General features: G+C 41.4%; 1 long non-coding RNA gene across 2 annotated transcripts in view; it reads left to right on the top strand.

Moving 5' to 3' along the window:
- Window positions 1-2,946: 2,946 nt before the first annotated feature.
- The window catches only part of LOC114811356, a 77,333-nt gene continuing 64,004 nt past the window's right edge, over window positions 2,947-16,275 (top strand). For both annotated transcript variants that reach the window (XR_003759045.2, XR_003759046.2), the window contains exon 1: window positions 2,947-3,036. This is a non-coding gene — a long non-coding RNA (uncharacterized LOC114811356). The remainder of the gene's footprint in view (window positions 3,037-16,275) is intronic.

Here is a 16,275-nt window from a genome sequence, read left to right on the forward strand (position 1 = left end):
GAGAGACCCTGTCCATGTGCCCTCAACCTAACACTTTTCAGTCACTGTATGCTGAATTCTAATAAAAAATAAAATATTAGTCCCCTAATGTTTGCTGATAAGCAAGATAGATTTAATTAAGCTCCTCAGGAATAATACTAATAATAATTGTGGTATTTGTTAAGCCATTACTATGTGCCAGGCACTATTCTAAGTGCTGGGGTAGATACAAGAAAATCAGGTTGGACACAGTCTATGTCCCACATGGGGCTCACAGGCTTATGCCTCATTTTACAGATGAGGTATTTAAGGCACAGAGAAGTGAAGTAATTTGCCCAAGGTTACAGAGCAGACAAATGGCAAAGCTGGAATTATAATACATTACCTTCTAACTCCTAGGCCCGTGCTCTATCCACTACTGCAGTGCTCAGTAGAAAGAGCATGGGCTTGGGAATGAGAGGTCATGGGTTTTAATCCTGGCTCCACCATTTGTCAGCTTTGTGACTTCGGGCAAGTCACTTAATTTCTCTGTGCCTCAGTTACCTCATCTGGAAAATGGGGATTAAGACTGTGAGCCCGATGTGGGACAACCTGATTACTTTATATCCCCCCCAGTTCTTAGAACAGTGACTAACAAATACCATCAGCATTATTATTATTATTATTATATTAAATATTGAACCTATGAACTACTTAAACGTCCCCCTGAAATCTGCCAAGCGAGCACACTTCCCCCCTTCAAAGCAGTACTGAGAGCTCACTTCCTCCAGAAGGTCTTCCTGGAGTAAACCCCTTTTTTCCTCAGCTCGCCCTCCCCTCCCCATCACCCCCACTCACTCCCTCTGCTCTACCCTCCTCACCACCCCTCAGCACTTGTGTGTATATATGTACATATTAATAATTCTATTTATTTTATTAATAATGTGTATATATTTACTTGTTTTGATATCTGTCTCCCTGCTTCTAGACTGTGAGCCGGTTGCTGACAGGGATTGTCCCTATTTGTCGCTGAATTGTGCTGTAAAAGCACTTAGTACAGTGCTCTGCACACAGTAACTGCTCAATAAATATGAATGAATGAATTAGTTTTTTCTTCTTTAATTAAGTTTGCCTCATATACTCATGGCCAATATCTGACTTTGTGAAAGCCGTCTGCTCTGTTTCTTGGTTTCCTAATTGGATGGGGGGAAAATTATTAAAAATGGTTGAATTCCATTAGAATGTAAAATAATGACAACTCTGAACATCTATGGGACTTCAAACTCAAAACAAGGTGAAAACAAATATATAAATAGTTTGATCTCTATCCCTGAAATAACATATCTTTCATTTAGCAAGCTTACAACCTGTTAAAGACAGCTTGAAGTTGAGCAGATGATATGAAAATAAAATAAAAATATAATAAACCATACATAGGAGAGATAGAAAGCAATTTGTGTTAAAAGACCCTCAAATGATATTTTAATTTTTGAGGAGCATAGACTTCGTTTTCTAAACTGGGATGATTCAATTATGTATATAATAGTCAAACCTCCTTCAGAAATAGCCTCTTAAAAACTATTCCTGTGGTTTCCCATACAATTATGTGTAACCTTTAGTTAAAAATATATCTACTAAATGATTAAACTTTTGCCCCTTAAGAATGAATTCACACAAATTCTTAGGATGTGTTTAACCTTTCTAAAAGTAAACCACAGTCAAAATATGAACATATAAAATATTTTTCTACTTTATCACATATCTCTACAACAGGATTATACAGAGAAGCAGTTGACTATCACTGTTACACCACTGAGTCCACCAAGCCCTTAACAATAATAATAATAACTGTGGTATTCGTTAAATTCTCCATATACACTTACTGGGGTGGATACAAGCAAATCGGGTTCGACACAATCCCTGTTCCATGTGGGGCTCATAGCCTCAATATCCATTTTACGGATGAGGTAACCGAGGCCCAGAGAAGTGAAGTGATTGGCTGTAATCACTCATCAGAAACGTGGAGGAGCAGGGATTAAAACCCACAACCTTCTGACTCCCAGGCCAGGAGTTTAATGTTTAGAACTGGGAGGTGGACATTAAAATAAATTACAGAAATGTATAAATATTCTGTGGAATTTAGGAAGGGTATAACTCAAATGCTCATAAACATACACATTCAAGATCATAGGCATCCCAAAAGGGAGAGGAAGTATGGAAAGTGAGAGCTTAGTTGGGAAAGGCCAGTTGAGGACACATGATTTTTTAGTAAGGTTTGAAGGTGGCAAGAGTGGTATTTGTCAGAGATGAAGGGGAACGGAGTTCCAAGCTAGAAGGAGGATGTGGACAAGGTGTTCACAGTGAGTTAAGTGAGGTGAAGTTCGGGCTGGGTTGTAGTAGATAATCTGGGAGTTCAGGTAGGAGGGGATTGCTCATCTTTGTTCAAATCACTCAAATTTCTCCTTGTCCTATGCTCCCTCCCTCCCATATTCCTCTAAACAGGCTCAAACTTTGGCATCCGGGGGCCATGGCGATGACAAGAACTTCTTAGACCTTATTCACTCTGGTTGAAAACCTATCTCAGTTTTGTTTTTTTGTGATGGGGCAGAGGGTAACAATGAGAAGGTTGTTTGAAGTAATTAAAGCTGTTGTTGTTGTCTCATTGCTTCTACTTCATTCAAAATTACTCTTTTTGACCTTCTACCATCTGGATTTCATCTTCTTCACTCTGCAAAGTATGACCTGGCTAAGGACTCAATAATCTATTTTTATCTAGATCCAATAACCTGTTTATTCTCTTGATACTTCTGCAAGCTATAAACTTACAGGCCAACAAACTTTACTATCTCCAGCTGTAGGCAGACACTGATTGTGGAAACATTCAGGCCCCTATTGGAGGCAGAGTTAAGGTCAAAGGGGAAGTAGAAGATTGGTGCCATCTGTACTTGGAACGACATCACCCAATGGCATACACTGCCCAGAACAAAATAGTCAAGTTTAATCTCATGGGGGAGAGTTGAGGAGTGAAGTGGAGTGAGAAAACATTTTCTGCCAACAGGCTAAATAATCTGCTACAAGGTGATAAAACAGTGAGTTAATTTCAATAGATCTTGAAAGTTTATGTGGTTATTTTTGTAACTATTGAAGATTGCTTGTATATCTGTAGCAGTCTGTGCATTGAAACCTATATAGTGTGAAAGGCTTTGAATCCAGCCTGCTTTTTCTTTTTTTAATCTCCTGATCTTGAATGAAATTTCTGTCTGAATCTTGAACTTTGGGTGACTCAAAGGATGGTAAAGAAGGGCCATGACTTCTTCTCTAGTCTTTCCACTTCTAATCCTGGCTATCTCATCCCCTACACTCAGAGGAAGAAATGAGATCCCTTGTGTATTGTTGGGCTAAGACTGTTATTAAACAGAAGAAGGAAGTCGCTGTTGAAGAGGGTGCCTGGATCCAAAACTAAGGTGTCACGTTGATGAGCTATGACTCCCTTCTGATACACAAGTTGGAAAGGATTTTTCAGTAAGGATTATGAGCTCTTGCCCCAACAACAACAGGTGAGGCTGGAAATGTACCACTTGCTTCACAGGTGGCAATGTTTGAAGAAAAGATCCCCGGTGAAAACTGATCTCCTTTCTACCCTGAAGTAATAGAGGCAGTGTGGCTTAATGGAACAAGCCTGAGGCTGATAGTAAGGGAACCTGAGTTCTAATCCCACTCTACCATTTACCTGCTGTGTGACCCTGGGCTAGTCACTTAACTGCTCTGTGTCCAGGTTACTTCATATGTAAAATGGGTTTTCAATACCTGTTCTTCCTCGTACTTAAAATGTGAACCCTGACTGGAGCAGGGACTGTTCCTGACCTGAATACCTTGTATCTACTTAAGCACTTAATACAATGCTTGGCACATAGTAAACACTTAAAATACTGTTATTATTATTATCATTAATTATATGTTGGCATGCTGATTTCCTCAATCTGAAGAAGGTTAGGGTCTGGAACTTTCTTTTCCTTCTGCTGCCTAGCCATCCTCATCCATCCTCCCATGCTGCACCAGAGTTAAAGGAAAGTCTGAAAGCCACCCTGAACTTCTGCAACCCAACTACCACTATCCAAGTGAGAATAGTAGAGAGACCCTCTGAACAGCTTCATTTCCACCTAGGTCGTTCACTCTCCCAGTGGTTTGGACCTCTGGCAAAGTCCTTCACATTACTCCTGGGAGGCAATCCTGACTCCAGCCCAGCCAACTAAATACAGCCATTTTTTAAAAATGGCATTTGTTAAGTGTTTACTATATGCCAGGCACTTTACTAAGCTCTGGGGTAAATACAAGCTGATCAGGTTGTTTGAGGTCCACATCCCACATAGAGCTTACAATCTTAATCTCCATTTTACAAATAAGGTAACTGAGTCACTGAGACCTGCCCAAAGTCACACAACAGACAAAATGGAGGAGTTGGGATTAGAACTCATGTCCTTCTGACTCCCAGGGCAGTGCTTCCCATGCTTTTTGCCCCTTGCTATTATGAAGGTAGGAGCCAGTTTGACTTCCAGTCCATTATTAGAAGGTGGGTCCATTCTACTCTGAATGGACATACAAAAATGCAGCGAACTCATTGTGCACCTCTGGAAAGTTCTTGTGGTTTCTTGAAGTTGGCATCTGACAAGTTGAGTGGACCACCCAAGAGATTTTCAGCACTATATGAGGGTTTGGGATGATAACTTCAAATTATACCACATCCTCTGCAATGGTAATGTGGGAATTACATCATCTACAAAAATTTATGGTGAGTAGAATTATCCAGACTATCTGGGTATTCAGATTGTCTTTGATCATGTACATATATTGAAAAGTCAATACACTTAAAGTAATGAGCTTACCAAAGTGGGGTTGTTTTTTTAGTTTTTTATTTCCTAAAGTAAATGAAAAGAACAGATTTTGGGTGAAGTGTAGGAGGAACTCCTAATTAGTCTGTGCTAGGGGAAACTACATAATAGAACAGATTTTGTAAATGTAAAAATCTTCAAGTATGTAAGAACTGTAGTTTGCTAGGTTCAAATATAAAAAAACAAGTTGCTCAGTAGTTTATTATTAGAATAGGTTATTCTGTGTTCCTAGAATGTTGTTAAGATAACGAAAAAGCCCATATAATTCTCTAATTTAAACAGTGAACATTCATTTCTGTCAAGTAATAACTATACTTTTTTTTTGGTAGAAACTAGTAAATCTATGCCCCAACACAATTAACTTGACAAGAAAATGAATAGCTCAACTTACAACAGTTCTATTTGGCACCTTTTTTTTTATTTAAATTTGAGAAAAAAGAATGGGCTGAGTAGGGCCCCTTAAATATGCCATCCTATGAAAAAACCCTGTTTAAATTCTTAAACATTTCCTGATTATTTTTTTATTTATGGAATATGGGTAGTAATGGATATTTATTTTACTACCAAACTACTGAAACAATACAAATGAAATGTTTTTATAAAGAAGTTTAAATGGGCTTCATAGTTGTCTACTCCAACTTCTAGCAAAAGACATTTATTTTCTTAAACAGTACTTTAAAAGATATACTCAGAGGAAGATCATTTTGTTCCTCTAAAGTCCTAAAAGTCTGATTACCTTACTGCTTCATAAATTCTTCAGCAGCTTAGTTTAACATGGTCTTACATGTCCAAAACAGAACTTCTTATCTTCCTACCCAAACCCTGTCTTCCCTCTGAATTTTCCCATCGCTATAGATAGCAGCACTATCTTCTTGGGTCACAGGCCTATAATCTTAGTGTTATCCTTAACTCATATCTCTCATTTAACCCACATATTCAATGTTACCAAACCATGTAGGTTCAAACCTTCGCAACATGGCTAAAATCTGTCCTTTCATTTCCATTCAAACTGCTACCACACTAATCCAATTACTTGTCCTATTCTGCCTTGATTACTGTATCAGCCTCCTAGTTGACCTTCCTGCCTCATGTTTCTCCCCACTTAAGCCTATTCGTCACTCTGCCACTGAGATCATTTGACTCTAAGCTATTTAGTTCATGATTCCCAACTCCTCAAGAACCCAAGGGAAGCACACTGGCCTCTTCATTCTCAACAACCGGAGGACCTACACACAATTTAAAAATCTCCTCAAGGAATCTCCAATCCATACTTCACTCTGCTGACTCAGATCATTATTCTACAAAAACATCCAGGACGTGTCACCACATTCCTCAAAAAACTCCAGTGATTGCCCACTCACCTCCATATCAAACAAAAACTCACCATTGGCTTTAAAGCCCTCCACCACCTTGCCCCCTCCTACTTCACCTCATTTTTCTCCTTCTACAACCCAGCTTACACACTTCGTTCCTCTAGTGCTAACCATCTCACTGTGCCTTGATCTTACCTATCTGACTGTCGACCCCTCTCCCATATCCTGCCTCTGGCCGGGAATGCCCTCCCTCCTCAAATCTGACAGTCTATTTCTCTCCCCCCCCCACCCTCCTAAAGCCTTATTGAAGGCACATCTTCTCCAAGCGACCTTCCCAGACTAAACCCCACTTTTTCTCTTATCCCATTCCCTTCTGAGTCACTCTAACTTGCACTATTTGCTCTTCCCACCTCTCAGGCCCACAGCACTTATATACATATCTGTAATTTCATTTGTATCGTTGTCTGTCTCCCCATCTCTAGACTGTAAGCTTGTTGTGGGCAGGGAATATGTCTGTTCATTGTTGTATTGTACTCTCTCAAGTGCTTAGTTCAGTGCTCTGCACGCAGTAAACATTCAATAAATATGATTGAATGACTACTGTCCCTGTGCCCCCCTCATCCCCCTCCCTCTGTCAATTCAATACAATTGTATTTATTGAGCACTTACTGTGTGCAAAGCATTGTACTAAGCACTAGGAGACTACAGTATAACAATAAACAGACACATTCCCTGCCCACAACAAGCTTACAGTCTAGAGAAGGAGACAGACATTGATATAAATAAATGTTACAGATATGTACATAAGTACTGTGGGACTGGGAGGGGCAATGAAATCCCTCTATGTGACCACACAGCTCCTCCCGACAAATCTGTCCTGTTCCTCCACAGAGACTTCCGATCTTTTGACCCCATCAAATTTTCTCAGGTCATCAAGCCATATTTAACCTCTACACAAACTACCTTCCCCTGAGAAGCAGCATGGCTCAGGGGAAAGAGCACGGGCTTTGGAGTCAGAGGTCATGGGTTCGAATCCCGGCTCTGCCACTTGTCAGCTGTGTGACTGTGGGCAAGTCACCTAACTACTCTGTGCCTCAGTTACCTCATCTGTAAAATGGGGATTAAGACTGTGAGCCCCACGTGGGGCAACCAGATTCCCCTGTGTCTACCCCAGTGCTTAGAACAGTGCTCTGCACATAGTAAGCGCTTAACAAATACCAACTTTATTATTATTATTATTATTGATAACCAAAGTGATGCTCTCAACATCACCCTCTCTACTGAACTCAACTCATTACTCTCCTATCCCTTCATCAGTCTCATGCCCCTGAACTACAGTGCCTGGATTGCCTCCAGAGCCCATCTCCTTTGTTCTTGTGCACAAGCTATAGCGCGCTGCTGGTGGAAATCTAGATATCAGATCATCCTTGTCCATTTCAAATTTATCCTTGTTTTATTTAAATTTTCCCCCTCCTCTGCCTGCCAAAATTTATTTATCCATCCTTGTTGACACTAATGCCCATTGTTATCACCAGTTGTTCTATGATGTTGGTATTTGTTAAGCGCTTACTATGTGCCGAGCACTGTTCTAAGCGCTGGGGTAGACAGGGGAATCAGGTTGTCCCACGTGGGGCTCACAGTCTTAATCCCCATTTTACAGATGAGATAACTGAGGCACCGAGAAGTGAAGTGACTTGCCCAAAGTCACACAGCTGACAAGTGTCCAAGCTGGAATTCGAACCCATGATCTCTGACTCCAAAGCCCGGGCTCTTTCCACTGAGCCACGCTGCTTCTCGTTCTAGACAGTTGACTCCTTCCTCCAACCCCCTGTCTCCCCACCTCCCCCATCCCTTGCCCATAATGACCTGGCCACCTACTTTATTTAGAAAATTGCAACTATCAATTCTCCCAGCCCCTCCCTAGTCCCCCTATGTTTCTCTTTCAACACTCACATCTTTCCCAGCAGTATCTCAAAAGGAGAACTCTTACCTTTTCTCAAAATCCACCACACCCCCACCTGCCAACTGACACCATCTCTTCACACCTTACCAAAACTTGTGCCCCCTCCCTTCTTCCCTCCTTAACTGCCAACTTCAACCTTTCACTCTCCAATGGCTTCTTTCAAACATGCTCATGACTCCCTTAGTCTAGAAAACTCCTCCCTTAACCCCATGGCTACCTCCAGTTATTGCACCATCTCCTCCTATCACTCCTCTCCTAACTCTTTGAGCGAGTTGTCTACACCTGCTGTCTCATGTTCCTCTCCTCCAATTCTCTCCTTCACCCCCTTCAGTCTGGATTCCTTCCCCTTCATACCACAGAAACCTCTTTTTCAAAGATCAGGAATGATCTCCTTTTTGCTAAATCCAATGGCCTCTATTCCATCCTAATCCTTCTCAACCTCTCAGCTGCCTTCTACAATTTCAACCATCCCCTTCCCCTGGAACAATTATCCAACCTCGGCTTTAATGACACTACCCTCTCTTGGTTCTCCTCATCTCGCTGTTCATTCATTCTCTGTCTCTTTTCTGGGCTCCTCTGCCACCCACCACCTACCTGTGGGTGAACCTCATGGTTCAGTTCTGGGTCCCCTTCCATTCTTCATTAAATCCACTCCCTTGGAGAACTCATTTGCTCACATGGCTTCAACTACCATCTCTAAGCAAATCATTCCCAAATTTACATCTCCGGCCCTGTTGTGTCCCCTCTGCAGTGTCTCATTTCCCCCTACCTTCAGGACAATTCTACTTGGTTGTCCTGCCACCACCTCAAACTTCATATGTCTAAAACAGAACTCCTTTTCATCCCACCCAAACCCTGTCTTTCCCCTGACTTTTCCATCATTATAAATGGCACCAGCATCCTTCCTGTCTCACAAGTCTGTACCTTTGACATTATCCTTGACTCCTCTATCTCATTCAACCCACATATTCAATCCATCACAAAAAATGATTTTTTTCAATCTATCACAAAAAATAGAAGCAATCTGCTCTTTCCTCTTTATCTAAACTGCTACCACATTAATTCAAGGACTTATCATATCCCAAATTGATTAGGGTATCAGCCTTCTTGCTTCCCTCCATGTTTCTTGTTTCTCCCCAATCCAGTCCATACTTCACTCTGCTGCCTAGATTATTTTCCTACAAAAACGTTCAAACCATGTTTACCCACTACTCAAGAACCACCTGTGGTTGCCAATCCACATTTGCACCAAACAGAAACTCCTTACCATTGACTTTAAACCACTCAACCACCTTGCTCCCACCTATCTCACCTCACAACTTTCCTACTACAACCCAGCCTATACATGTCACTCCTCTAATGCCAACCTACTCACTGTACCTCGATCTCATCGTTTTTGCTGTCAACCTCTTGCCTCTGGTGTAAAACACTCTTCCTCTTCACAAACAGTAGACAATTACTCTCCCCACCTTCAAAGTCTTATTGAAGCCACATATCTTCTAAGAGGCTTTTCCCTTACTGAGCCCTCTTTCCTCTTTTTTCACTCCCTCTGTGCCACCTTGACTTGTTCAATTCATTAATCGTCCTCCCCCCTAGCCCCACCGCACTTATGAACATATCTGTAGTTTCATTTATTGATATTAATATGTCTCCCCTCTAGATTGTAAACTCACTGTGGGCAGGGAATGTGTTATTGTTATACTGTACTCTCCTAAGTGATCTGCACACAGTGCAGTGATCTGCACACAGTAGGCACTGAATAAATTAACTGATTTACCATCTGCTTTAAGGCACTCAAACTCCTTGGCCACTCCTACCACACCTCACAGCTCTCTTACTACGACCCAGCCTGCACACTTCGCTCATCCCATGCCAATCTACTCACTGTACCTCAATCTCCAGTCCTGATCTCTGTCCCTCCCGGGACACTTCCATTACCTCCTGCCTTCAAGATATCTCTATTTGGATGCCCTCCCGTTACCTCAAACTTAATAGGGCTAAAATTGAAGTTCTTACCTTCCCTCCCAAGCCCTGTCCTCCAGCTCACTTTCTCATCACTGTTGATGGCACCACCATCCTTTATGACTCAAAGATGCATATAACCTCAGTGTTATCCTTGACTTCTCTCTGTCATTCAACCAACATATTCAAGTCGTCACTAAAGCCATCAGTTATACCTTCATAACATCACTAAAATCTGCCCCTTCCCTCTCCAACCAAACTGCTATCACGTTAATACAAGCACTTACCATATCCTGCCTTGATTATTATATTAGCCGCCTTGTTGACCTCCTTGCTACCTCTCTCTCCCCATTCCAATCCATACTTTACTCTGCTGCCCGGATCATTTTACTTCAAAAACGTTCAGATCACATTCCCCAACTCCTTGAGAAACTCTGGTGGTTGCCCATCCACCTTCACATCAAACAAAAACTCCTCACCATTGGTTTTAAAGCACTCAATCACCTTGCCCCCTCCTACCACACCTCACTATTCTCCTACTACAATTTAGCCCTTTCACTTGGCTCTTCTAATCCTAAACTTCTCACTATGCCTCGATCTCATCTATCTCCCCACCAACCTCTCAACCACATCCTGCCTCTGGCATGAAAACTCTCTCTCCTCATATCAGCCAGATAATTTCTCTCCCCCATTTCAAAGCCTTATTGAAGACATATCTCCTCCAAGAAGCCTTCCCTGACTTCCTGTCTTCTCCCACTCCTTTCTTCATCTCCCTGATTTGCTCCCTTCATTCCCAGCCCCACAGAATATATTCATATATCTGTAATTTATTCATGTATTACTCATGCATATGAATATCTGTCCTTCTAGACTGTAAGCTCGCAGTGGGCAGCAAATGTGGCCGTTGTTTTATTGTACTCTCCCAAATACTTAATACAGTGCTTTGCACACAGCCCTTTAAAAATTAAGATTGAATGAATAAATCCCATCTATCTTGCTGCCAACCACTAGTCCACATTCTGCCTATGGCCTGGAATGCCCTTCTTCTTCATATTCAATAGACAATTATTTTCCCCAGCTTCAAAGCCTTATTGAAAGCACATCTCTTCCAAGAGGCCTTCTCTGACTAAGCCCTCATTTATTCTTCTCCCATTCCCTTCTGTGCTGCCTTGACTTGCTCTCTTTATTTATTCCCTCATTCGAGCCCCAGAGCATTCATGTACATATTTATAATTTTATTTAATCATAACATTGTCTATCTCCCCCTCTAGACTGTAAGCTCAATGTGGACAGGGAATATGTCTGTTATATTGAACTCTCCCAAGTGCTAAGTACAGTGCTCTGCACATAATCATCACTCAAATATGATTGACTGACTGATTTACCATCAACTTTAAGACACTCAATCTACCTTCCTACCACACAACTCACCAATCTCCTATTACAACCCAGCCTGCACACTTTGCTCCTCTAATGCTAACTTACTCACTGTACCACCATCTCACCACCTGTTGACTTGTTGCCCACATCTTATCTCTGTCTTGAAACACATCTCCTTCATAAGGCCTTTCCTGACAACTCTCATTTCCTCTTTTCCCCCTTTCCTGTCTTCTAGTTGCCCTGATTTGTTCTCTTTATTCATTCCTCCCTCAGCCTAACAACACTTATAAATAAATTATGGAAAGGTGCATATTAAGGTCTTGTCTCCTCACTGTAGGCATGTAATATGTCTAACTCTGTTATAATCTCCCAAGCATTTAGCACAGTGCTTTGCTCACAGTAAGCACTCAAATGCACTTGTTTGATATTTTGTCAATCCTAACACCTCAAATTATCTTTGTGTAAAGTAACATAGCCTAGTGAGAAGAAGAATGGTCTAGTAGATAAAGAATGGGCTTGAGAATCATAAAGACCTAGGTTCTAATTCCAGCTCCACAATTTGTAGGCTGAGTAATCTCTGTGTTTTAGTTTCCTTAGCGGTAAAATGGGGATTAGGATTGTGAATCCTATGTGGGACATGGACTGTGCCCAACCTGGTTAGCTTGTATCTACCCCAACTCTTAATAATAATGTTGGTATTTGTCAAGAGCTTACTATGAGCAGAGCACTGTTCTAAGTGCTGGGGGAGATACAGGGTAATCAGGTTGTCCCACGTGAGGCTCAAAGTTAATCCCCATTTTACAGATGAGGGAACTGAGTCACAGAGAAGTGAAGTGACTTGCCCACAGTCACACAGCTGACAAGTGGCAGAGCCGGGAGTCAAACCCATGACCTCTGACTCCGAAGCCCAGGCTCTTTCCACTGAGCCACGCTGCGCCTGGCCCATACTAAAAACTTAAATAATCTCAAATATTTCAGTATTCTTAGTTTTGAGTTTAACTGTGCAGTGTATTGCTGAATATAGCAATAAATAATGCAGAAATAAGGTCCATGTTTGCATTGTGATTTTTGGAAAAAAGCCTGTGAGACCCATTCTTACCCAGGATTGCACCATGGATTAGACAGGAGGTCAGGAGCACTTTAAGTAGTCTTACATGAACTTCTGATTGAAGTTGAAACATTATTTGCAATTTCTACTTTTTTTTTCCTCAAACTGAACTTTACCATTCTTGTCTAGCAACAATAACTCATGTACTGGTCTTTTAATCTGCACTCCTTTCTCTAAATAAAATTAAGTCAATAAATTCTCTGCAGATACCCATGGAAATGAATTAATGAACAATTAGAATTCCATGAGGTTTGGCATTTTAACGATTGGAGTTGGGAGCATCAGTAATTGAAGAATTGTTCAACTTAGACATTCTTTTCTTTGGTTTGGCTTTTTTTTTTTAAAAAAAAAAAGCAACCACAAAAAAGTCCTTTAAATTTGAGAACTTCAAGTCTTAGGAAGGTAGTGACTCTACATTGGAAGCTGAAGGGAATTTAATTTTACTCATTACAGACATTTTTCTCCTACTGCTTCTTCCATGTCACCCTTATACTTGGATTTGTATCCTTTATTCACCCCCACTCCATCCCACAGCACATATGGGCCATAATTTGTTTTACTGTCTGTCTCCCCTTTTGATGGTAAGCTCCTTGGGTCAGGGAACATGTTTAGCAACTCTGTTATATCTTATTATCCCAAGTGCTTAATACAGTGCTCTGCACACAGTAAGCATTCAATAAATATTAGTAAAAAAAAACCCAAATCTCTTGTCCCTGAGGTGCTCATTTTCAGTGTTTCCTGAGGAAGATCTGAAATCAATTGATCAATCAGTAGTGGCAGTAATATTAAGCACTCCTATATATATAGCACTGTACTAAAAACTTAGAGAATAGTTTAAAACAAGAGAATTGGTTGACATGATCACTCTATCAAGGATCTTACAATCTATTTTAATGTCTGTCTGGACTCACTAAAATACAGATAGAGAAAGTGACAGAGTGGGGCATCAAAGTGCTTAGGAGATACAGATCCAAGTTCCTAGGCAAAGCTAATGGGAGGGTGAATGGAGTGGGGAAACTAGGATTTGGGAAAGCCTCTTTTAGGAGATGTGATTTTAGAAGGGTTTTGATGGTGGGAAGAACAGTCATCTGTTGCATCTGAAGATGGGAGAAAGATCCAGGACATGTCCCATGTGGGCTTGGGGTTGGCAGAAAGACAAGCAAGAATAAGGATCAGTGAAAAGGTTGATATTAGAGGAGTGAAGTGTGGAGGATGCTGGGTTATAGTAGGAGATGTAGGAGGTGGGGGGCTGATTGCATGCCTTATAGATGATGGTGAATAGTTCCCGCTTGATGGATGTGCAAACACTGGAAGTATTTGAGGAGTGGGGCGATGTGCACAAAATGTGTTTTCATAAAAATGATCCAGGCAGCCTAGTGAATTATGGACTGGAGTGGGGAAAGAATGGAGGCATGGAGCTCAGTGAGAGACTAATGCAGTACTTGAGGCAGGATAAGTGCCTGGGTGAGTGCAGTAACAGTTTGGGTGGAGAGGAAAGAATTCATTTTAGAGATGCTATGAAGGTTAAACTGACAGGCTTTAGTGACAGATTGAGAGTGTGGGTTGAATGAGAGAGATGAGTCAAGGATAATGCCAAGGTTTCAGATTTATGAGATATGAAGGATGGTGGTGTATACAGTGATGTGGAAGGTTAGGGAGTGGGGATGAGAATTTGGTTGGGAAGATGAGTATGAGTTGTCAGTGGGACATCCAAGTGAGTTGTTCTGAAAGCAGGAGGAAATGCAAGACTGCAGAGAAGGAGAGTGGTAGCACTGAAGAGTAGCTTCAGGAATCATCAATATAGAGATGGCAGTTGAAGCTGTGCAAGTTAGTTCTCTAAGGGAGTGTGTGTAGCAGAGAATCGGAGGGGCTTCAGAACTGAATCTTGAAGGACTCCCAAAGGAAGAGGATGGGAAGCAGAGGAAGGGATGGGGACAAACAATTTTGTGGATGTTGAATTGGGCATAGAACAATGAGCAGCCAAGTGAAAGATTAGAGGCTCACAAATTCACTTGATAGAATAAAAGAAGGGAGATAGAAAGCAGGATAATGCCAAAGTTATGGATTTATGAGACAGGAAGGATGGTGGTGTTGTGTGCAGTGTGTGGCTTAGTGGAAAGAGCATGCTTGGGAGTCAGAGGTTGTGGGTTCTAATCCCAGCTCTGCCCCTTCTCAGCTGTGTGACTTTGGTCAAGTCACTTCACTTCTCTGGGCCTCATTTACCTCATCTGTAAAAAGGGAATTAAGACTATGAGCCCCACGTGGGACACCCTGATTACCTTGTATCTACTCCAGAGCTTAGAACAGTGTTTGGCAAATAGTAAGTGCTTAACAAATACCACCATTATCATTATTATCCAGATGACATAGAAAGATGGGGACAAAGAGAAGAAATGAGATGACAGTGTCATTGAAGCCAAGGTTAGACAATGTTTCCAGGGAAAGGGTGTGGTGCACAGTATCAAAGGCAGATGAGAGGTCTAACAGGATTAGGAAGGAGTAGAGGCCATTAAATTTGGTAAGACGGTGATCAGTAGTGACCTTTCTGAGAAGGCAGTTTCAGTGGAGTGGAAGCCAGAATTTTAGATTGTAAAGCCCATGAAGGACATAGACTGTGCTTAATTCCCACCTGCATATTCTCTCAGGGCTTAGTACAGTGTTCTGCAAACAGTATGCATTAATAAATACTATTAGTACTACAGCTAAATTGCAGGCAGTCAAGGAGAAAGAACTGGAGAAGTGTAGGCAGCAGAAAATCAATTTTGTCCTTTATGATCACTTCTGTTCACATGACTCATAGAAAACTTTAGAAGTCATCTAGGTTGGTTATCAGCTTTCGTAAGCAATTCTTTTGTAGGAGTAAAACTGGAAATCATAATGTTATGACTGAACTAGTAAATTCTCCAGTTTTTTCTGCAATCAAGGAATAACGCAGCGAGAAGACACAAAAATAAGGGTCTGTTTTACGGCCTCTTGTCAATCTGCATTCACTTCTGGAACAATGCACATTGTTGTTTTGTGTTTTTTGTATAGAATGTGACTGCAGAATTAGGTAACAATATAGGTCTGAATGCAGCATTTTGTGGTGGAAAGAAGAAACGTTTGTGTCAAGCACATGCTTTCAGCTTATTATTTCCCACCAGGCAGGCAATGTTTTTGAACGCTGACTGTATGTATGCACTACATACAATAGAAAAAGGCATAATACTAGTCCTCAAAGAATTTGTAAGGACTAACACTCATCAACTTGGAGTCTTAAATAGAATATCCTGTACTCTCTGGTGCCTGTCTACCACTGGAACTAAACTTATTGTGGAAGGAAGCTTTCTGGTCAATTCATTTCCCTTTCTTAGTGGTGAATTGGAGACTACAGATGATGGAGTGTGAAGGTGGTGTGTGTTTCCATGGCAGGATGACCTGGACTAGACCACATGCTGCTAGGGCTGCTTAGTCTTTCTCCCCTGTCTTGCTCTGGCAAGGCGCATTGGTGGTCTCTGGGTGCTGAGAGCCTCGGGTGGTGTAGCTTGGAGGTCCAGTGAACAGTGACAGTTTACCATCTCCAAATTCACTAAATCATCTCTTTCTTCCTTGCTCCGTTGAAAATAAACTCAAGTCTTTTCACACTTCCTAAGACCTCCTTTTGAAAACTTTAATTCTTCCTTTTGCTCTTCCACTAAAGCTAAAACAAGGTAATCACTTTCC

The sequence above is a fragment of the Ornithorhynchus anatinus genome, chromosome 4, assembly GCF_004115215.2.
Source record: "Ornithorhynchus anatinus isolate Pmale09 chromosome 4, mOrnAna1.pri.v4, whole genome shotgun sequence".
Lineage (NCBI taxonomy): Eukaryota > Metazoa > Chordata > Mammalia > Monotremata > Ornithorhynchidae > Ornithorhynchus > Ornithorhynchus anatinus.